The sequence below is a fragment of the Anguilla rostrata genome, chromosome 4 (assembly GCF_018555375.3).
Source record: "Anguilla rostrata isolate EN2019 chromosome 4, ASM1855537v3, whole genome shotgun sequence".
NCBI lineage: Eukaryota > Metazoa > Chordata > Actinopteri > Anguilliformes > Anguillidae > Anguilla > Anguilla rostrata.
In genome coordinates, this window is record NC_057936.1 from 34,411,278 (window position 1) to 34,436,488 (window position 25,211).

Sequence of the window (25,211 nt, forward strand, 5' to 3'; positions counted from 1 at the left end):
CGGTACTTTAGACCCCGGTGGAAACGCAGACAACCATTGGCTGAAGGAACCTTTTAGTTCCTGGTAAAGTAGTTCCTGGGACTGAAAGTTCCGGGTAATTTTGGTGGAAACGCGGCTTTAGACACCGTAAGCCACCAACAAGGGCTGTCTTTGTGTTTATATGTTGCACTTTCTCTCTCTGTCTGTCTCCTTCTTAGATCCTTAATGTCTGAAGCACTGACAAGCTGTCAGTTAACCAAGTGTCATCCCATTTTGACTCATAATGATGATGTAGTTCTTTAATTAAATGAGATCAGTACAATGCAATTCTTGCAACTAATGAACAGTATTATTATTTTCTGCTAACATCAACACTATCACACTGAGTTCCAGGGGGTGTCCCAGACTAATTTGTTCTGAACAAATTAGCATATCACAATATGAGATTGAGCATGGATGCCGCGGTCTCCTGTGAGAATTTCTAATTTATTACATGGTCCAGGACAGCTGCATCTCTTACTGGAAAGGGCTGACCATTAACAGGCAAGTTCTCACGATAGACGTATTAAAAAATTCTCATTGTACATGCGTTTGTGTCTGTGTCTGCCAGTATGCTTGTGTGTTTATAAAATTGATAGTTCCACTCCTGGATGCTGATTGGTCAATACAGCATTCCAACTGTGTTATAATCCACGATAAAGTAACAGCTATGATGGGACACACCTGTTCACTTTGCTGTGTATAGTATCACTGCATACCTTTAACAAGAGTTTGGACCATTGACAGTAGCTAACATTATTGGCCCGGAAACTTTCAACGTTAAATATGCTACATTTGAGAAAACCCGCAATAAAAAATATTGTGCAACTAACCAGGAGAATAATATGGACAGTTACCACATTAGGCCTAAGTCCACTGCTTTGCACATTCATCACTTATGTAAATGACACTATCCAGATTAATATACTTGTGTAGGCTACGAGTTTTCATAACCAGGTAGGTGAGTATGTAATGTAACATTACTACTGTAAAATTCAGGAGAAGTGATGTTAGTTTGTTAAGAGCAAGCAAGCATTTTAGCTATCTAGACTACCTTCCCTCTACTTCCAATATATACACAAAAGATATTTCTACTTCGTTGTGTTGCTTGGCAACCATCAGTAATGTTATTTTTGGCAATAACATAAATGCTATTATACCACCGGTTTATAAAAGCAATTTAAAAAAATTTAAAAGGCACTTTACTGTGAATACAGTCACTAAAGGGGTTGCATTGCTTAACAACGCCTGTTAGCCATTACGCTAATATGCCTTATTGTGTGTGTGTGCATGTGCTCATATGTTCATTCATGTGTGTATATTGTAAGTATATACCTGCATGTTCCTTTGTGCATGCATGTGTGTGTGTGTGTGTGTTTATACTGTACGTGTGCATTTCTGTGTGTGTGTGTGTTCATATGCGCATGTTTGTGTGTGTGCATGTATGTTCATACGCACATGCTTGTGTGTGTGAGTGCATGCATGTGTGTATGCATGTGTGTGTGTGTGTGTGTGTGTGTGTGTGGGCACCTGCAGCAGCCTAAGTTTTGTTAGTCCTTTGGGTGAAATCATTTTTTAATGTAAAACTCAGTGAAACAAATGTTAAAATAATTAACGGCTGTCTCACGTGTAATTTACAGACTGTGAGTGGTGAAGCACTAGTTTTGGGCCCAAATCAATAGCATGTTCAACTCACTCTATTTTCATGAGGTACATTGTAATTATTTCGGCTCTGCCATTGTTAACTGAATTATAATTGAATATCCAACAGAATCAAATTCATGTTTACTATTTTTGAATGGAGAGGGTGAGTCCAGTTGATATTTTCTAAATTAAAATTTTGATCCATGCTTTTGGCTCAAGAAAGAAAGAGAGCCCAGTCAGTATTACTGGTGAGAATCAAAGAGGGAGAGAGAGAGAGAGGGAGATGGAAGCCAGTCAGTTAATCATTTCCCAGGGTAGTCACGGATATATGGCCAAGGAAGCAAGATGAATGGCTATTTGGGAGATAAGCTTGGATGTGCAGTTGTGCTGTTGTTGTTGCGTTCAGTAATCCTGCCATTCCATCTATCCTGCCTTCTATTGAAATGAACAGATGGACTCCCATGCCAGCAGCCTGAAAGGAAATAGATGAACCACTGTTTCCCCGAACAGTGACAGTTATTTATTGACTATGACTACAGAGGCGAAGATGCTAAGGAAAGGTATTAGGGTCGGATTAGAGAGGTGAAATTTCCTTCTTATGGGGAGTAGAGCAGCATGGGGACCTGTTGAGTCCCCATCTTATCTCAAATGCTTCGTAGTCTTCACAACTGAAACTGAATTGCGCTGCTCATTGTTTTTAAAGGACTGGTTCCGATTTTGAAGGGATTGTGCTTTGTAGAGGTGCCTTTTAGCAATATCATGGAAGTGAATGTAGTTGATGGTTCCCTGTTCCCCTTTCTCCTTCCTTATAAATAGAGGCAGAGGGTGAGAGGAGCTTGTCCTGAAGAACGGAATTGACACTGAAATAAAAGCACCAATCTGCAAAGGCACAGACAGAGTATGATTCCTCCGATTTGACATTGACGATGGACGAAGTCAAATGTTATAGTCAAAGCCTAAGATACTCACTGTTCTCTCAAAAGAACTTTCTCAAGTTATTATCGTATCAGCTAACAGTTTTCTTGAATGATTATAATACATTGGGTTATCAGTCATTCATTAATTCATGTGAACGATTTTTTGTCTGACAAACATTTCAGTGGAAAAGGTAGATGACAACACACATTGTTATGTTATGGTGGCTAGTTCCAGCATCACCTGTTCTTCTCTCATTTCTCCTCTCTTGAAAAATAAAAGCAACAGACCTGGCATTGTACTGTCACACCCTTATCCTCAGGACAGATAGCTTGTGTGTGCAAAAAGCAAAACGTGGCTTTCAAAAGAGACGAGTTTCGGTCCCAACTACTGCGCTTGCCTACTTGCATTTTTGTTTGTATGATGGTAATCACATTCATTTCAATCTGTCATTAAAGTTTGAATCAGCATGTTGGTATGCTTTTAACTGTGGCTTATGCAACTTGTGCCGATGGGGTTCTCTGAGCGTCTGTGATCTTAGAAAGCCCCCTAATCCTTCAGCTAAGAATCCCTCCATCGCAAAATTCACTGCGACATCTGCTCCCAAAATGGCAAACCGCTTCTCTCCTACCCCTCCCCATTTTGCATCTGCACAGTTTTTTTTTCTAAAGTATCTCATTCGTACACACGACCAAACAAATCAATTAATTGGGAGCAGCTTTCCCCAGTGTGAGTCCTCTATGCATTTCTGCCCTCTCTGATATAATATCTGACCAAATTTCATGGGTAGTAAAAGTTCCTTATACAGTACTAAATGGAACCAATGTCCCATTGTTTGGAACAAACTTCCTGTGTCTCCAAGCCTGCGGCTACTGTGTTGAAGTGGATAAAGTCCTGGGTGTGGTGGTTCTGGGCGTCGGGGTGTCTCTGTGCGGCCATGTGAGTCTTGTGCAAGGCCAGTTCCACCAGAAGCTCATGTGGCTCCTCTTCCTGTAAATATATTTAGAGTGGAAGCTGTCACGCCTTTTCAGCATCTTTCATTTTCTACAATCAAGAAAGTGGATATTGTCCACTGTATGGGTGAAGGCAAACTCACCTCCCTGGCTGTTTATTGTAAGCCTCCATATGTCTGATAATGTCAAGATAATGTTCAGGTTTTATATGAGTCCAGTACCACACTGTACATGTTAATATTAATGTTAAATATCAATCAACTAACACAAATTCAATAGTTTCATTCATATCAGCAATGAATACAGAAATAATATCTGACCATAAATTCAGAATATTACTATGTATTAACCATATCATTATCCTGCTTATTAACCATATAGGACATGCTGAGGTGTAATGTGCTAATTAACTATTTTCTACAAATATGCTCAGGTCCTTAAGCATTCCTAGACTGGTCGTTTTTGGCTGTAACCTAGGCTCATTCACATATCTCTGTATATGTTATCCGTCTCTGTAAATGTTATCTGCATTATCTAATTGCCTGATTGCCTCCACCTGCCTGTGGCCCAATATAAGCCCAGTAGTATGAGGCAGGGGAGATTTTTCCTTTGGGGCTTTTGTGTTTGTGTAGAGACGCTTTCTTTGAGATTTTCTTATTTTCTTTTGGGGCTTGTGGTTTGTGTGGAGATCTTTGGTTTTGTGAACTTTGTGTATTTTTGTTTGTTTTAGTTTGTAATTTAGATTAATAAATGTCTGGGTTTGTTTTTAGATCAGTTTCTGTCTGTTTTTGGTGCATCTGGACTTTGTTTGTTGTGGCCCTTCGAGCCGGCCGTAACATGGACCATGAGGAGAGAACAACAGTACAAGTTTTAGTCTTGGGAATTCAGCCGAATCAACTGAACCCAACAAAACAAAATATTTTTGGTGGAATAGATTTCTGAATAGTATGATCTCTTTAGCGTATTAGTTCAGGAGCAGTGCCATTCAAAAATAATAAAATGATTCAAGTTTCAGGGTGTTAAACTGAACACTATCATAGATATACCTTCATGTCAATCACAAAGTTTTCGATATTTCTGTGAATTCATGCTACCAGGGAATATAAAAATGGAAAAATGACAATACTGGAAGGTAATTCCCTGTATCAGTTTTCCTCTTTCATATAGGCCCTTCATACATAATTGCATTGAAATCACAGAGAAAGCTGCCATTTGAAATGTAAATTAGTCATGCAGATTTATCTATTTCCCCTTGAGCACTAGACATGAATCACTCTCAAGTCACATCACAGCAGTTCAAATATTATTCAGATACATCTCATGTGACAGAATTTCAGCTACGTAGATAAAGAAAATGAAGGCATTTTCTCTGGCAGTTCTCTAACTACATTTTGGTCAAGATTTGTAAAGATATACTCGAAAACACACACACAAACACACACAAGTACATGCACACATACACACACATTTGTATTGCTATACTTGTGAGGACTTTCCATTGACTTACATTCATTTCGTAACCTCTAACTCTAACCCTAACCCTAACCCCTAACCCTAAAACAACCTCTTGAACCCCCACCTTGCGTAATTTTACTCATCTTTCTATCCTTGTGGGGACATTTGGTTCTCACAAAGATAGTAATACATGCCCACACACACATACACTTAAATTATTGCATATAACAGATTGCTGGGTTTACTAATACTGTGAATTGTTTCTACCAGTTCATACACAAAAATGCTGCAAGATACATCCGTGTCGCAAAATAAAGTTGATTTATGTTTTATGATTGTCTGAGCAATAATGTTACTGAGTAGCATATTGTGAAGATTGTGGTGAGAAGAAAGCAGTAAAATACAGGATTTACAGGAAAGCCTACTGTCTGAGACATCCATGAGAAATGTAATGCTTTAAGTTTATTTGTTAAAATATGCAGAGATTTTCAGCGAAGCACCCCGTACTCCCCAGCCTTCTGGCACAGTTTTTGCTACCGTTTTAGGTAAGGCACTAACACACAATCAAAATAAAATTTGTTTCAGTACAGATTTGTTAGATTTTGATGTCTCCATTAGTTTCCTTTATTGTATGTTCCATGACCATTTTCATGTAAATACATAATTGTTATTTTAGTATATACCAGCATTCATGCCACTACTGCTAATACAAACTAAACAGAAAGAGATGGTCTATATGGATGTATGTGTGTCATGCCAAGAAAGCAAATTAAAATGGACAATTCAGAGTGAAATTTTGAGAGAGGAAGAGAGAATGAGAAAAAGAGAAGGAAAGTCAGGCCATGAGAGTTCACTGCTTCCTCACCCCTCACTTATTCCCAAGCTGAAAGTGGGTATTTTAGAGATTTAAACTATCTGAGGATTAACTCAGCACCTTCCAGGGCCAGTGCATTAATTCTAACCACGAGGCAACTGCATTCTAATTGAATGGACTCAAAGCATCCAGTCGCCATTTGCTGAAGCTGAACCTTATATTTCTCACTTGGTGTGAGGCAATGTAGAGTGACAGTTGGTGCCAATCACCCACTTTGAGCCACGGCTCCCTAACCATAGCAAGTCGATGAGGACTGCATGATGTCATTGCTCAGGGCCTCAGCACCACATCTGGGTTGCTGAATAAGCTGTATTTCAGTGAAATATAGTCACTCAGGGAATATCATTGCCTTACCTGGGTAAGCAAAACGGCAAATTACTATAAGTGGCAACTCGGTGCATTTATTATTATGCTTGTCTGTGAAAAAACTTGTATCTTTCTTCATCGTTGTAAATCAAGATGGGCTGTGGATTTACATGCCACACAGAGCACTTTAGGAGTACACTGCGGGAAAGGTGGCAGGGTGCAGTGTACAAGCTTCAGAATAACACCTAGGTTTAAGTAGACACTGATTAACTTCCATGTCCGCAATTATACCAAAAATGCATAGATAATTCGTTTTCTTGAGGCAGGAAGTGGTGTTTTTGATAGATACACGTGCTTTGCAACTGGTTCCCACGGGAGCACGGCGGTCACAGGGCCAGGAACTTTGAGCTGTGTGGAAAAGCAGAGAGGAACCTCTCATTAAACATGTGGGTACTTTAGGTCCTGCTGCCTGATGCCCGTTTTCCGCCAAGGCATTTCGAGGGTCAGTTCGGAGCCGGTGCCTAATCGCGAACCAGTTCTTCCGTTTTCGACAGCAAAAGAACCGGCTCTCGGCTGGGAAAACTGGTTCCAAAGCGGCACCAACTCTTAGCTGGTCTAGAACCAAGAACCGCTTACATCAGGGGCTGGGGGCGGGATTATCGTGACCAACCAAGACCAACTAAAACTTTGTGACCGCCAGGTACAGTGAGACCACCTTCGTTCGACAGACAGGAAAACGTAAACTGATTTGCAACTATATATGAAACAGGTGAAATATCGGTAACAACCTGTACCTAGTTATGTAGGAAAAAATGTCCTTGTTATCCTCCAGTGATTATTTTTTTCAGTACTTTCGCGAGGTGGTCCAGCGCTATAGCTTTTGGTTGCTAAGGGGACGTGTATCGACCTCCCCATATAAATGAATGGAACTTGACATAAATTTGCTAGCATACAGTTTAAGTGTCCTGTCTTGCGACGTGGTCACTATCAGTACGTCTAGGAATCTGATATTCACTGTTGTAACCCAAGTCGCAGGACCCAAAATAGCCTTTAGGAAAGCAAATTTGAAATTATGAAGCAACGTCTGGATTTAATGGGTCGCGATGAGATAATTTGAGCGTGTTGCTTGTCTAAAAGTTGATATAGGGTAGTAAATAAGAGGTCCCTCCCGTTTTTCGCGATTCAGAATTTTCGGAATTCAACACAACTTAAACAAAATGCCGCATTTTTCCCGATGCTGAATAATTCGTAAAACGGCAAATTATTTTTTACAAATTATACAGCTTTGGGGAAAATGCAGCATTTTGATGTTGTGTTGAATTCCGAAAATTCCGAATCGCGAAAAACTGGAGCAACTAAATAAGGCCGTAATATAACTAAATGTATATGTATGTATTTTTTTTTCTTTTTTACATTTAGACAGTTTATTATGTGTATTTTTACAGGACATACATTTTAATCAGTAACGATGTTGCTGGGAAAGCAGAGACGTATACAGACGTATTCAGTGACATAATGACGTGGCTCTCTAACCCGTGGAAAAGCAAACTGGTTCTTAGAAGGTTCGCAAGTTGAACCAACTGCGAACCGGCACTAGCACCAGCCCAGAACCAGAACTTTGTTCGCGTTGGTGGAAAAGAGGCATGAGAGAGATGCAGCAATAGCAGACGAGCACAAACAAACATTCACAAGATGAGAACAGGAGAGGAATGTGGATTGGGGGAAGACGAGAACAGAAAGATAAAGTATTGCAGTGTATAATGAATTCTTAAACATTGTAGCCCCGGGCTTAAGGGAAACTGGGAGCAATGTACTTTTTCATTACGCAGCCTCCATATATAAACTTGACAAAAATTGCTTGCCGTTTTTCCCTCTCTCTGAGATTTTAATCACAGGGTGAGGCTGAAGTTGTGTACAATTTCCATGGCAAATCTAAATAAGCAGTACGTTTAAATCAGTGTTACCTATCTAATTTAATTCTGTGAAATAATTGACAGCTCAACAGACTGTAACCTCATTTTCAGTTTTGAACCACTGTTGATTCTGTGGTCGCTATGCACAAAAACATGGAAACAAACGTCTTTGTCTTCTCAATGAGTGACACAAAAACAGTCGTGTTAATTAAAAAAAATATTTTAAAAACTCAATGCATTTTAAAATATACATTAAATGTGGACAACTACAGCTCGGAATAAAGAGTAAAGTAAAAAAGATAGATACACTTTTTCATGTGACACCACTACTCTGCTGAACAAATGACTAATACACGGGTGACTTGTTGTGTCTGTGTCGCAGTCCCTCCAGCCATTGTCCTGTGACTGATGCTGGTGAGAAGACCACTTCAAGCGTCCGGGGCAATGGATTTGATGACAGTTCTTTGAGTTACTAAGTGTGCAGAACAGGTAGTTCTGAAGTACTGCACTTGTTCACTTCAGCTTCCCTTTCTTTCACATCCACTGTGAGTCAGACTGGAAGAACAATTTTACTGGCTTTAACATTTCTTTCTTCTGTTCCTGGTTGATAAAATAGCTGATTGAATAGGTGATTACTACTGTGCTACATCTACTGGCTTTTTGTTACAGTGGGATGACAGTCATTACTGCAATTCAGATCTGGTCACAAGTGTTTGACAAATAAGGACATGAAGGTATGTCTGTGTGGCTTCACAACATGGTAGTGAAGAGATGTGTACACTACACAAACTCCACTTGATTCCCACACAGTACATTACTAAAACATGCTTAATAACCCATTGGCCACTAAAGAACCTATCCTTTGTGACATCACAGAATTTGCTAGGTAGGTTTAAATCCCATTTTAAAGGCCTAAACCCTTCTCCTTATTCTTGAGCAATCCCTGTGGCTAGCCTCTCCAACCACCTATGGTATGAAATCAGATCACCACTGTCTGGAGTTTTAGACCAGTAATCTTTTATCCGCGTACAATACCTAACTTTATTCACCATACCTCAAACTCCTTTGCAAATACAATTGTCACCAAGGAGTTATGTTCATAATTGTGCCGCACCTGCATGAAATCCTTTATCATTTCTCAGGATAAAAAAACTGTTATTTTAAACAGCCATAGTAATTCATAATAGCTACAGAGGCTTGCTTTGTGTCAGTTTTTTTCCACCTAAAGTGCTCTCAACACAATTGGGATGAGTTGCTGCAAGAAAAGAAGAAAAATCAAGAAATCAAAGAAGTAAACAAACACTGAGAGGAATTTGATCAAACTTAATATGTACAAAGAATGGGGTCGCGCATCTCTTTGGAGACCTGTAGCAATGCATGTAGGGGAAAGCTCCATATGGACTTTTTTTATTACCACAGAAAATACAGAATGTACATCATGCATGCACAAATAATTATTACACATTTCAAAGAAAGAATTTTAATCAGTGTCTTGATTATTACAAGAGCTTACTGGAAAACAACATTATTTTTTTCAATAATTAGTCTGCGCCTGTTTATTTAACTCAGAATACCAAATTAGTTTTTTCTCAACCCATTCTAAATAGATACTTCTATTTATTCAACCAATTCTAAATAGATACTTCTATTTATTCAACCCAATATAAATAGACGCTTCTGGGACCTCATGTGTGCTCAGTCTTTCATTTTGCTTCTGTAATGATTACTCTACAGTCCAACTGATCAACAGACCATTGCCTAACATTGGTGGTATCTGTTCTGCTTTTGGGCACCCACAGTAGATCTGTTGAAAAAATTGGGGAACAAGATGGAATTTATAGGACTTTATTCAAAAACAATGGATGAATTGTTTTTTTTGTTTGTTTGTTTTGTTTTGTTTTTTTTTTTTTTAAATATTGGCATCCAATTTGGGGCTGATTATGTGCAACAATTCCCACACTAATTTGGAATTTTGGTGGAGATTAACATGGAAGCTGTATTAAATGCCATAAATCCCAGATTTTTACCATTATAATCACAGGCACTGCTATGGTTGAGATATTAAAGCATTGAAGCCATGGTTTTACAATGACATAAATGACATCCAGTTTAACAACAGGTAATTAGCTTTTTAAAGCTGCATTTAACAAACAATGACTTATATGTAATGTAGCCATTTCAAACATAGGCAAAATGTTTTTATAAATCAAAACATAGTTACTCATCCTTACTCTGAACTGCATAGTATGAAGTGCATGAACCCCACCAACACACATACCTGAAGGAAACTGGAGTGAATTATAAACTGAAAAAATGTTTTCACGATTTCAAAAATTGTTGATCATCTTCATTCTGAAATACCGTACGCAATGAAACCCTAATGAAATTTTAAAAAACTACAGAATGTAAGACTAAAATTTTTTGTTGTTATTTGTTTGTTAATACTTTTTCTTCCCTCTATGTTGAAGCCCCACTTCAGCTGTATGTTTAATTTTCATAAGCTTAGGTAAATTAAAGAAAAAATCACATTTTCAGCCATTATGCTTTATTAAAACTTCCCCAAGTTGTATTTTGTAAAGACAAGCTCCTGCACATGAGCTGGGAGCAGTCTAGAGCAATGGGGAGACACAACATCCCATGCTATACTGAAAGGTTGCCTGAAACACTTGTTGGGGGGCAGGTCAGATATTTTAGAGCCACATGAACCAGTGCTGGGTGGGTCATTAGCCAACAACCTGTGTAAGTAATGTTTTATCTCGAGAAAGGCCGTGTTTTTTGTACTACCACATCGCTGATGGCCAGTGGCGTCAGACGTATCCAGCAGCACCGATTTCTGCACCAGCAGCAGCCTAATTTCATAAAGATTAGGATACCATATATTGCAAAACTATTTTCTTGAAATAAAGGACACAACTGAATAAATTTCAACGTTTGTACTTCTAAATTATAGTGGTTTTGTTATATAGGCTAAGGGGAAAGGTATCAAGGCATATTACAGGAACATTGAGAAAAGCGGTAAAATGTGCAAGACAAAACACAAAATGGAAAAGTAGTTAAAGAAATACGAAGTGCAATCATTTTTTTAAAGTAATTTCTTCGGTCATTCTCACATTTCTCCCTCCCTTCTCCTGGAAGTGTGCTTTTACATAGCCTATGCACCGTCGCTCTCCTCTTATCAGTTCTTCAGAGAAAGTCCAGATTTGGTTGTTTTCTGGGACTGCACGCACACAAATCGGTTACATTGTCATGTAGTATTCAATTCAGTTTATTCAAAGTTTCAGTTTCAGTGAAAACCTGAAGGTATGTCAGTGGCAAAGTTCTATTATTTCTATAACTACAGCATCCACATTTATTCATCCCCACCCTAAAGGCTTTATCAGTGAATGAATTTTGTGTGAGTATATGTGCGAAATTAGTTTTGATAGCACTTAACTGGGAAATTTGTATGAAAGCACCGATCACTCAATTGTTGAATAGTGTGACGGAGTAGACAGCAATGCATTCACACCTGGGTAAAAGCACCTGTTGTTGTCTATTGTCTGGCGGGGAGTTTTGTGAATAAAATGGCACAGGCTGCTTCTATTTCTTTACTGAGTCGATTTTACTTTTGAATTTAAAAAATGTGGTTATTTTAAGGCCAATAGCTTAATTAGGAAAGTCGTGGAAGGAGGAGGATATAGCATTTACAATGTTGGAGTAATTGTAATCGTAAAGTCCCCAAAGCCCCTTGGCATCGCTCTGGCCTATCTAGTGTTAAGCGAAACTGTCACTCGCTGTCTCTCTGTAGGTGTGTGTGTGTGTGTGTGTGTGTGTGTCTAATTGAGAAACTTGGTGCTGACTTCTGAGTGAATGGCATCAAAGAGATGGGAAGAAAAGATCCAAATCTGAATAATATTGGCCAAATATAATATTTCTCAGGAGGAGAAAACATTCGGAAAGAACACATTATTCAAGTGTTGCCGAATATGGTATTTGTATTTGGCACCATCCCTAAACCACAGCCATGTTCATGCATGATCCATTCCTGATTCGAGAGAGCGTAGGCATCTGTGGTTCTCCTCCGAAACATGTGGTGTTGCCAGCGTACTTCTTTTCAAACCACAGCCCACAACAAAGCTTGCATAAGGGGGAGTCACAGGAAGACCTGTCATATGCAGCTTTGGAATGCAGTCTATGGGTGCCCTATTGTCCAGTATGGGTCACTAGAGAGATAAAATGCAGACCCATAAACTACTATACCCTCCTGTACTCTAGGCGAGGGAATCACCAATTGCACGTCACCCTGTGGAGTTACCAGCCACAGTCGACACTGGTACAGTCCAGATTTGAACCGAGGCCATGGGGCTAATCCATGCCCCACAGTATGGTGACTTAATCGAATAAGCCACCCAGCAGCTCAGCTTTGTTTTTGAATACAATGTGGTTATTTGCTTGTGCTGTTCAATTGAATGGTCCGCTGTGTCAAACATGTCTTCTTGGCTGTAATTTGTAAGTGTTGCACAGACAGAGAACAAAAACTCATGCAAGATCAGTCATGATGCCTGTCTGTATTAGACCCCCAATGGTGGAACAAACTTTATAAAGTATTCAGAATGGCAGAACTGTGAAATGAAGATACAAAATGTCTAGCTAGCTGAGATGTGCCATCAGGCCACTACAACTGGTCAAGACTTGGTTTTCAACCTGCCTAAATCCACTTGTGCTACATCCCTTTTAAACACCCCTCACTGACTTCTGGTGGTTGCTCACATTCAATTCAATTCACTCATACTAGCATACCAAGCAGTGAATGGTACTGGCCCTTCCTATGTTCAGGCAGTGATTAAACCACACACACTAACCAAACCTCTCTGTTCAGCATCCTCTCCCCAGCTGGCTGGCCCATCTCTTTGAACACCAAGGTTCTGGCTTTTCTTTGTCCTCTTCCCATGATGGTGGAACAACCTTCCCAAAGAAAGCACACTCACTGGCCGCTTTCTGTGTACATCTAAAAACTCTTTCAGACTACCTTGAAATCCTTTTCTCCCTTTACGTATCTCACAGGTCCTAGGTATGTACCTCGAAGGTGACACATATGAATGAATTTCCTACTTGGATAATAAAGTTAAACTTGAATTGACTTGATATGATTACTTTGCTTATCTCCACCTCTTTTGGTGTTTGCTTGCCATGTAGAATTCACTTTTGTAAGTTTGACGTTGGAAAAAAAGCCTCTGCAACATGTACACATTTTTAATTGGTTTACGGTTTTTGTTCTTGGGGCTTGTCATTATGTAATCTGTATTTAATCAGGATTTGTATTTTAGTTCTTTGCATAGTTAATTTGCATTTGTGATGCAGCATATATACTCACTGGTCTGGGAATATTGTAACCAGGTAGCCTATTACTCAAATAAATCTGTTCAATTCACTTATGTTCTCCTACATAGTAAGTCACTCTAGATAAGAGCATGTGCTAAATTAGCACAATGTGATGTAATGGGCACAGAACTCACCAAACATTGTTTATGAAGACAAAGTCTAATAGTTGAATGCAATTGTAAGTCAAAGTAAAGGACAAACGTTGATTGAATCCAGGCCTGATATTTCCTTCTGAAGTAGGGGCAGCGGGATCAGCGGTTGATCTATGGATGGGACAGCCCCAAAAATGCAGAGCGACTCCCTCACACTGCATGCCTTTGTCTCCCCGCAGGTCTGAGGCGGAAGGCTGGAATCAGAGATGACAGATTCACATTCGAATTTCCTTCAGCTCAGCGAGAGAGCGACCCACTCAGATGCCCTCTGAAACTGAAGCCGTGCTCTCCTCGCCTCTCAAACCCTCCCCAAGGAAACCGCTTACAGTGGCGATCCAGGTCTTTAAATCAGCGAATCCAAAGGGGGCCCCAGAACCACGAAGAGGCCAGCAGAGTGCAGGTTAACATGGAGTGACGGAAAAAGCTGTTGACTGGACTGGATTTACTGAAAAGGGCTGGTTGCTCCATGCCTCATACAATCACAACTATTACAAAGTTGTTGTTTTTTAAAGTAATCATTTTCCATTGTCTGCCGAACTACAATTTTTATATGTGTGATGAGCTCCACAAACGCATTCGTCTCTGTGCAACTGAACTGGTCAGGTAACATTTTTAAAGATAGAACTACAAGATATATTGAACGTGATGGGTGAAGGAGTCCCAAGGCCTGCGTGGGTGTCTTATACCCATTTTCTGATGAAACAAATGAAAATATGATGGAGCTATTTGTAATCTCCCTCTACTCTTCCATCCCCAGCCTCATATAAAGGAATCTGTGTTTGCATAGTTCACTGGCCTTATTCCTACGTGACAGCAGAAGATGTGTTCTCATCATTCTACAGCATGTCTTGATCAAAACATATGGGCACATTCATGCTTTATTCCTTGGCTAGTTCTGTCTCTTGAGCATGTTTTTCCCCCTTATTTCACAGGGAGTAATTTGCTTTAAACGTGAATAATTAACATGTCTATGATAAATTACAGTGACAGGAATCTCTAAGGGTTACAATGGAAGTCTTACTTAAATGAGACATGCTTTCTCTGTCCTAAATGAGCTATTTTTACTGAGAAAGAGTCAACAATCAGGTTGGGATTTTCATAATTCTGCTTAGTCTGTGGAAAACCCTGTATAATTACTGCAAAATACTGTTGTGTGCACATTCAAATATCACATGCAATTAAATTGCACAACAGGCAGTAATTACTTGTTAAATGCATTCCAAGTATAAAGTTGTAATGTTACAATAAAATAAAGTCAAACCACTGTAAAACGTTCCTGTTAATTCTAACAGATTTTATATCCAATGGAGTCCAAGAGGGATCAATTGTTACCTGAGACAAAACACGGATAAAAGAACTTGATATTAATACACAATAATTAGTGTAAATTTGCTTGACAAAAACTCAAGTTTCACTGTACCTCTCATTAGTGCTAGATAACCACACTTTCTAAATGAGTTTGTAGGCTGCAAATGCAGTTGTACAGTACAGTTTCGTACTGTGATTTTTCTCAGGGATACCTACATACAACCCACTTCATTCAACGACACCAAGATAGCGTAGACAAAAATAAAATAAATGCTTTTTTGTATCCCGTTATTGGATAAATGTTGATAGTCAATGAATCCCAAATCTACATATGGGTGATAAAAGGAGACCTTAAAAAAACATGGCCTTTTCCCTCTTAATAAATGTGTTGACATTCCTCTCTGCCCAGTTATTGACCAGCTAATTCCATTAATTCATACTTTGAAGTGCGAATGTGCAGAATCCCATAGACTCACATCAGAAGGGCCTTTTAACCAGATTCAGGGACGCTTTTTTTTTAAGTTTGCTGGCGATAACAAATGGGAGGTCAGCTCTCAACATGAGTGGTAGTGCACGTGTCACATGAGCCGCAGGGAGATGTGTGGCACCTCAGGTTTTTAACCGCACCCTCCATACAGCGGATGTGCTCAATGTGTCGCTACGTGCCTGGGGATAGAGGGCCCTGGTTTAAGAAAGGAAGGAGCAGGCGGAACAGGGAGGATGGCAGTGCAGTGGGGGTCCGACTGCGTTCCAGATGAAATTGGCTTTTCACCGTCTGTCAAGGCTCCTTGTGGTAGTTTAACTGCTGGAGAGAGTTTCAGTAATAAACGTACTCAACCACATATGTCTCTCAACCACAGTGCTTTTGGATATGATGTTCAGAACCGCCATGCTGTTAGCATGTGTTTGCTTGACATAACGTAGCCTAATTTTGTTTTACCCATTTGTACACCTGGGTATTATCTCAGTGATTCAGGCCAAGTATCACATTCAGAAAAAAAAATAATGAAAGAAAACATTACATCTTACGAAGCTATTGGAGTTTTATGGTTGAAATGAGGAATATACAACTTTTATATGTTGTTCCAAAAAATGCCCCATAATATTCCTATATCAGTTCAGCTATGGCATCCTGAGACAATTAAGGACCACTTGGAATGAAGGAAATGATGGCATTGGAACTTGGAACAATGGTGCTTAATTCTGCTCTGTTGTGGACATTGACGGCAGTGATAGAAAGCTCATTCCTTCTCACATGAGGAGGTAGAGTGGACACTGAGTGACTCAATCTATCAGATATGCGAGAGGCGAGGTCAACAGGCCCCTGTGACTGAACCCCAGTAAATATGGCCGCCAGCCAGCCGTAGTAAAATAAAATGAGTCCGACTGCACCTGGATCCCACATTACGGTGCTCAGTGAAAAAAAAACCACTAAAAAGAAAATAAAACACCTATAGGAGGAATCTGGTGGTACCTGACTGATGAATATGCTTATGCATGTGGACACTTGGCTGCTTCACAGAGAATAACAGGGAGGGAAGCTGGCACTTCATCAAATGGTCGACTACTGGGAAATCACTGCGAGAGAGAGATGAGGATGATACGCTTATCTAACTTCCTGTGATGTATGGCTGGCTGTTCCTGGTCTCATGCAGAGTGCATGGTGCATTTTGACTAGCAGCTTGAATCCATCAAATCACAGGTACTTTTGGATGTGTTTAGTGTGTTTTTTAAATGTTTTTTTGCATTTATAACTGCTTATAGTCAAAGCTTGACTCAATCACATAAGGAAAACCACTACAGAGCCAACCTGTCCGGAGAAGAATGTCAACAATTGGAAGAGCAAAGGGGTTTTGTGGCTCTAATCTCCTGCAGGATTCATGTTCCTAGCTCTAGGATTTCCTGAAATTGAGTCACGTTTTTTTCTTGATCAGAGTAGACGTGCCCTGTTCTCAAGAAAACAAAACAATGAGGTTTTTTTTGAGTTGGTAACATATGGCGTGATACTAAGCCAAAACATTAGCTGATGAAATTGCACACTGAATCCTTGTTTTTTTCACAAGTGTTGCCACGGGCATGTGTGAAATGCCTTGCGTCTAAACTAATTGGAACCAATAGAGGCTTCCAGGGAGCGTTCAGTGAGCGCAGCAAACAGTAACTCAGAGTGGGCACCTGACAATGGGCACCACTAATTATTTCCGGCCACCCGCCAGCCTGGCAGTGTTACCGTGTCAGTAGGCTATGTTTCTAACACTTACGACTCTCAGACTTAAACTTCATTATGTCGCACGATGGTAATTTAAGGCAAGGAGTTACTGCTTGAGTGGGATTCTTTTCAGTGACATTTTGAGATGCGAACACAATTTCTTTTGTATATCTGCAGTAGTTGCTGTCTTTAATTTTGACTCGGTCCTCTTTTATTTATTTATTTTTTGTAAGGAAAGAAGCTGCTTCTGTCATCACGGTTCTCTAACTGACCCTTTGAGCAAAAAAATCACCTCGCCAGGACACATCTCTGTGGTTCATAAGAGTTTGGTCCTGAAATAAACTCAGTGGATAATTGGCCCATTTTGTAACATGTAATTAATTCTCAGGTAGTGCTTAGAGACAGGTATTCAGTGGAGAGCCCGCCCAGACTTGCCTCCTCTTTGTTATGGAGCTGAGGATGAATCGCTGGCCTTCAGGGCAGTGCTGAACTGAAATTGTTTGTCTACGGCTTTTGTTTTTTCAGGAAACTCCTCACATATATATTTCTCATCTCACGCTGTCTTCCTGTTCTCTTTCCACAGGAGAAGTGGGGTACAGGGAGGATACTTAACCCAAGTCACATGTATCATGAGTAGGGCCACCAGTCTCTCTCCACCTTGTGACCTCTGGAGATTGAAACTTGTATTTCAATGATTTTGCTGCAGGGGTCCCCATAGGCACTCCAGCAGCACAGTCAAGTGACTAATCATACAATTGAGTTTCTAACTTGGACGTTTATAAAAACAATTTTTTTGATATAATACAGGAATAGTCAGGAAGGAAAGGGAACATGGTTGGAAGTTCAAATGCTGCAAAAGCATATCTTGGAGCCAGTGGTCCTCACTCCTGGTCCTGGAGAGCTGCGGGGTCAGATGGCTGTTGTTACTCAGCATGTGAGTAGCACAGCAATTGATCAGTTAAAGCAGTTGATTGTATTGTAACTTTTTTGTACTAGTTAAATGTTACATAATTGTTACATAGCATGCCCCCGTACAACATTTACTGTAATACTGTAACATACCCATGGAAGTAAGTAATCCAGCACAAATTTAACATGAGTGTCACTAGTAAACATTGCTGTCAATCATCGTCTCTGCTTAATTAGTGGCAATTATTTTATAAACTTACAATTTTCCAATTTTCCGATTTATCCCGAGAAGCAACAGACACCTTGAATAATATGTCTTGGTTGGCACTTGGAACGGACAGAAATCTGCAAATGATGCAGAGATGGTGCACAGCACCTCACATTTAATAAAATAAAAAAATGCCTCTTCCCAACTCTGCATTGTCTGTTACGACAGTCTCATCAAGTCTACACCCCTTGCATAACCAGTCCATGTGCACTAAAGAGATCCCTCTGCTCTTCGACCACAGGCATGACAAGAATTTTTAAAGAATTATCTCACTTCCTTTTCCACAAGGGAAGTTCAAAATCCCATTGTAACAAAAATTCACAGGCATGAAAAAGGACCACAGATCCCAGGCTTATCAGTTCTAAGCACTATACTATACAGCAGAGGGATTTTCCACCAACTGTAATGCTCCCGGAGTCTGTCCCACCTTTGCAGTCAAAACTTCAGTGGGTAAAACAAACAGCCTTCACCCATGAACAAAAGCAACCCGATGCACTTGTGCAGCTTAAACAAGCCCACGCTCTAGGAAGAGCCTCACTTCAGCTTCGCTTCAGCATGCGGCAGATCCACAATGGCTCTCCTCATATTTTCAGTGCCTGGTGGAACTGTAATATAATGCTGAGGAGCTGTGATTGTAACTCAGAGGTGGCAGGATCTTTTTGTAGGTGGGACGCTGCTGTTGCACCCATGAGTAAGGTGTTTAAGCTGAATTACTAAATTACTAAAAGCTAAATATTTATAAAAGAAGTTCAAGTTGTTATAAATGAGAGAATCTGGTAAATTCTTAAATGTAAGTTTAACTCAGGGGTTCCTTTTGATACTTTTAAAAACCTCTCTTTGCATGTTGATGGTAGAAGTAATACACCATTCCAAACACCACGGAAATAGCCCTGGAGTTAAGATTTTCTGGGATAATTTAATGGCTGTTGAAAAAAAAGAATTATTAAAAAATGGAAATGCAGACAATGGAAACTGCGTGAATGGCAACAGAAATGAGTAGGAAATTGAAAACCTCTGCGATGTAAATAAGATTTCCTTTATTTCTGCTGACGGTTGTCAGAACGGCGGCACGAGAAAGCTCTCAGTGCGGTGGCACAGTCAAGGGGGATAATTACCAGGAGGAGATGGCAGGTGGAGTGGGACTGGGGGTGCTGGAAGAGGTGCCGCCGCCCCTCCATTCTGACACATCTCCTCCCCCACACTGGGGCTCCGTAACGGGACAGCACCGGCACACATTTTAGGGGGTGACAGATAAAAAGTCTTTGATCAGCAGTCCCCCGTGACATCAATTAACTGTTAATGTGCACCGATGGCTGGGGCCAATGCAGAGTTGCCGCGGGTCACCGCTGTCTGGCGAGTGTCCACGGTGGTTTTTCAGCTCTTTTAATGGCTACTGTTTGTGCATGTGTGTGTGTGTGTGAGTGTGCGTGCGTGTGAGTGTGCATGCGTGTGAGTGTGTGTGTCCTTTTGTCTGTATTTTTTGTGTGCTCATGGTCTGTATATGTGCGCGATTGCAAGTTCATTTGCATGCACAAATATGTAATTGTGCATACATAATTACATGTTTGTATAAGAGTGTGAATATGTATGTGCATGTGTCCCTGTGACAGTGTGTGTGTGTGCATCCATCTCCACTATTTGGTAGGGTGTCACCAGCACTATCTGAGACAGCACTCGAAATTTCCATTTCACCCCCTCTGTTTAGTAGTGCATACAGGGAAGCCATTCCAGCCTTTTGAAATTCTCGACTCAACCTGTCTATGGCCGTGAATGGCAGTTAATCTACCAATTGTGTTGATCTACCAATTCCCTGATAGTCCACAATGTGGCCACTGCATATGGTAAGCTGGTTATGTGCATTTCATTTTTGCTCATTACCATTTTTCTACTTTCAATGTCAAATTTGGGTTAGGCTTGGGTTACCCTGTCTCTTTCTTGTGTTAGGCAGCTGCCATGTCATAGGGTGATAGCCCATCATTCTCCTTAATAAGGATGCATTGCATCGTTACCTCAGTTGCTAATGGGAAATTATTATTTAATCATTTTTAGATGGGTTTAATTCAAAAGGCATGAAGGATTCTGTACGGGGTCCCCCCTAAGAAGCAGGTTAATTAGGCAAAATGTCCTGCGAGTTTCATCTCTCCGTGTGTTAAAAGTGCAGGTCGCCATCAAAGAGCAAATGTAAGCAGTGGCAGCTGTGAGCTGGCACACCAGCGCAGCGCCCCTCTGGACCCTGGTATTTATCCACGGAGGCCATTATCCTCGTAAATTGAGTTCTGTTGAGCTGAGTCAAGTCAAATGCGCGGAAATGATTCCAAATGGACACATCTGGCATATGAAACTGAAGTTTCTCTCCACACTCAGGCTTTTTATCGGCCGCCCTTAAAAGGGAACTGATTGCAGTTTTAGCGCGGCGAAGAGTAATTGCGGCCCGTGTGTCCGTGACATGACTGTTTTGTGCCGCGCTCTTGCTCCCTGGGATTAGCTCACGCTCTAATCTATTGATCTGCAGGGGATTCTTTCCATAATTCTCATGATGGCTTCCACTTAAATCCCCATCAAAGGAACTCGGATTGTACTATATTTGCTATTTGTGTCAATACGGTTAATGCGCTGCATTTCACGCTTTCCCTAAGAAAAGTAACCCATCTCATGGGAGGAAAATAAATAAACTCCCCATTTTTTGGGGGTGGTAGGGGTGGTGGGCGTGGGGGGGGCGGGGGTGAGGGGTGCGCTCTAGAATGAGATCATGCAAATGTTAGGCAAATCCCACCCGTTGATCTTCAATTCTTTCAGTATCAATTTCTCAAACAAATTACCATCTGACTACCAGACATCTTCCCCCCCTTTGTCGCACACTGTCTCTCCCACTTTCCTCCCTGGTATGGATAACCTATTGTTGCATTGTGTTCATAATGATAAGTGACACTAAAAAGGATGAATACTTTGGGACTTTATGCTCTGTGGAGGGTCATCAACAGCAAACAGAAGTAACCTTTGTCATGCTAAGCATAATAAATGTGGCTACAGCCTGATTGTTATTGCTGAATGGAAACTCATTTCAAACAGATGTGCCTTGTCAATTTCCAAGTCTGGGGTGTGGATTTAAAGAGAAAAAAGTCTTTGGACCAGAATATTTTGAAAAGACTTTCTAATGCATAATGAATCTGAAGCACAGGACCCAATCATTTTTTCTCATAAGCCATTTTAACACTGATAAGGTGTCTTTTATGGCACATGCTAATTCATGACCACGTTGAAAACAGGAGGAACATCAGCCAATAATCACTCCTCTGCTCCCCCAATGCAGGACATTTCCTCTTTTGTTCCATGCCATTGTGTGACATACCATGTGGAATGTAGTCATGACTGATGCCCTAATCCAAGGCAGAGGGCAATCACACGTACTACCCACAAATGAGCTATGATTTTTTCCAGGGCCTGACGTTCGGGACTTCTCCAGACCCAGTTCTGCTTGGTCTTCATCTGATTCTGCAGTAGCTCATATCTGCCACCTCCATGATCTCAGACCCTATGGCAATAGCAGCTGCACGAGAGTTGCAATTTTTCCATTTAACTGCTGTTTTACTTTATTCATTATTATCATCACTATCATTATTGTTATTATTATTAGGAGGAGTAGTAGTAGCAGCAGTAGTTTTAGTATCATTTGAACTATACACCAAGAATTCAATAATATAACACAAAGGAGAGGTAAGGTACATGCAGGCTCAAAAAAGACACAGTGAGGCCACAAGGTGAAATTGTGGCCCATATCACTGGCACAGCTCAGGTTTCGTCCAGAGTTGGTCTGTACCTAACCCCAAAGGTGAAAGGTAAGTATCTAAAAACCTCTGGATGATTAAACCTGGAATATGTTACTTTGTGATTCTGGTTGAGTTGCTTCTCTGTCTGGCCCCTGTCTCGTATGCCATGGATAATGGCCGTGTTTACCTTCACACTGGCAAATTGGGCCACTCTGAAGATTTTGCTGCCTGCCTGTCAGAGAGGGATACAATTTAAGATGTTTGGTCAAGTGGAAAATAAAAATTTAGACAAACCTATAGCAATATTGTGAAGAGGAAAAAAACTGAGTTGGCTGCATTTTCATCGATAGGAAGAATTAAGCTGGTTGCACTTCAATGTTTGAAATATAATTTCTGTTAATACAGAGTAGGTAAACTAGTTGTCCTAAGTATTATATACTTAGGAGAAATCCTAATAAGCACAACCACTTGCGCTTATTAGGATCTCTCCTAATGCTGTACTATGCTCTAGTACCCTAGTTTGCTAGTTGAAGATTAGTATGTAGAAAGTGGATCTCAGAAAAGAGAAAACAAATAAATGGATGGCTTTAAAAAAGCAGCCACTGACTCTACTGTGGCAAAAGGTCTGACCAATACTAGCCTACATTAGGGACATATCAATAGCCTTCCCTGCTCAACTGCAGTCATTCACTCAATGCAGTATCCCAAGTTGTGAAAATGCTTATTGTGGAACACTATCCAGTAACGTCTACCTTTGATGAGGTGTGTAGGCTCCTGCACTACTCTTGACATTGCCTGTCACAGTCGCACCAGAGGAGCACTCATTTTCTACATTAAAATGATTAAAGAACTAGCTATCTGAGAAGCAGCACAGGGCAGGAGAGACTGAATGGGCTGGCTATACTAGCAAGTGTCAGAGCGTGGAAGGTGAACTTGAAGGAGGTATGTGATTATTTTGCACAACGCATGACTGATGCCCTTCAAATGAACGAGTAGATAAAGTTCTTTTCAACCTGTCCCGTTTCTAATGCGCCGCAAAGCTGCCGTGCTAAACCTTGATCATAAAATTCCGGTTAAGGATAACCACAATCCATATGCACTGTTTCTTAAAGTGAAAGCACTAGATAATTTGCAAGCTCCAAAACTGTAAATAGGCTGGGTGTGGGTGTGTTGAGTAATCTAAGCTCTAAAACAGGCCACCATTGAATCCTTTTGATCTTGACAATTGCCTCCTATTATGACCCTCACAGTACGCTGGGGAATATATAGGGAGTATGCATTTTTCATCACATTGGTGCGGTAGATTGGGGGGATATTGACTGCACATTGCCCACTGTAGCATTAGCTTTTGAGAGTTTGAAGAGTGTCAGGTGGCTACGGGGGCATTTTATTGTAATTTGATGAAGCTATTAGCTAAATAGTATGGTGCAGTTGTGCAGTTTCTGGCGGTACCAATACTTGTTATCTAGCGAGGTGGCTTGCAAACTCATAGCCAAGTGATTGAGTTGGGAAATCTGTAAATTAATAGCATAGCTCACATATACTAGCCTGCTAGCCAACTGCAATTACAAGTCACAGCCATGCCAAACCATGCCTATTTTCTGGGCTTTTTGTCTGGTGCATTGTTGTGTAGGCCTTAGCAAGCTATATGACTAGGTAGTTGGGATGTTGTTTGCTTCGGTGATTATCAGTGTACATCTGTTTACCTTGGCCTATGTTTCCAATAGCCTACATTGTACAACCAAACAGTCTACTGTAAATAAAAGTTAAAGTTACAACCTCTTAGAAACAAACCATTGGTCTGTCAACTTTGATTTGTTTTGTTGTCTGCTCATAACAATGGTGTAATCAAAATGTATGCATAAAGTCTGCTCATTATGTTTGAAAATGAAGCCCAACTGATATTTAAAATGCCCACCCTGTCAACGGAACCTCCTGTGAAGCAGAGGGAATGTTATCATATTCAGTACAACTTCGGTACATATCTACAGAACCATTGAGGATAGGGAGGGGTATTCCAATTTGTGCTCTCATGGCTCACAGTACACATACAAGCATATCTTTTAGAGAAATCATAACAATTACTCTCACCCATAAAATTCATATGTACTTCCAGCAATGTCAAGCTACACAGTGTGCCCTCACAAGTCAGTTTGAGTATGACGCATGATTTCTTCGTACTTTTTTAAATTGAATGTAATCCAAAAACCCTTTTAAAAAATTTTGACAAATTAAATAAACTAAAATACAGAAAATTATGTATTTAAGAATGTATGTTTATGTATTTAAGTATTTGTTATTTAGCAATTCCATTTCATCTTTAATATTACTGGCAATGCGTTAACTATTGTGAAATACTGTATTCTCCTCAGGTTTTTGCATAAAGATGAACTGTGTCTACTGCATACTTAAATTAACTGTCAATATATATCAATGCATATCCTGGTAATATACCTGATAAATAGATATTAGTTTTCCAGGTCCTTTGTCCATCCATCCATGCATTATCTATCCCCGCTTATCCTGGTCAGGGTCGTCGGGGATGTTGGAGTCTATCCCAGCGTGCATTGGGTGAGAGGCAGGAACAGGTCCTTTGTTTATTTTAATAACTATTAAACACACAGACATGGAGGGAATTTCAAATGGAAGCAGATCAATGCCAAAGTAACTGACAGAGCTTTGTGGCTGTTCTCATTGCACACAGAGGGCACCCATCGACACTAGCCCAAAAGCCTCAAATGGGGCAACTAGACCAATTAGAGCTGAGTACATTTTGTGGGAAGAACAGAGGACTCCAGCCTTCCTACGATCACACTAATAAGCTTCAAAACATGCCCTGTCAATCATTCAACTAATCTCAGATTGGGTACACAGAAAAGGCTGAATTGCATACTGCCCGCCAGGCTATTCAGTGAGGAGGTGAGACTGTGGGTGGTCTTTCACTGCTGTCAATTTCAAAAGTACGTTTTCGGCTACTTTACAGTTTAAGTATGCTGTAAATTCATCTGCCAATCACACAATATGGAAAAAAGGGAAAAAAACTTGTAATACTTCAATTAACCTAAGAGCAGTTATCTTTAAAAATAAACACCAGTTTGCCCTTCTCATTTTCACTGGATTTTCTTCTAGATAGACACGTCATCCACCTCCTCCTCAATACCT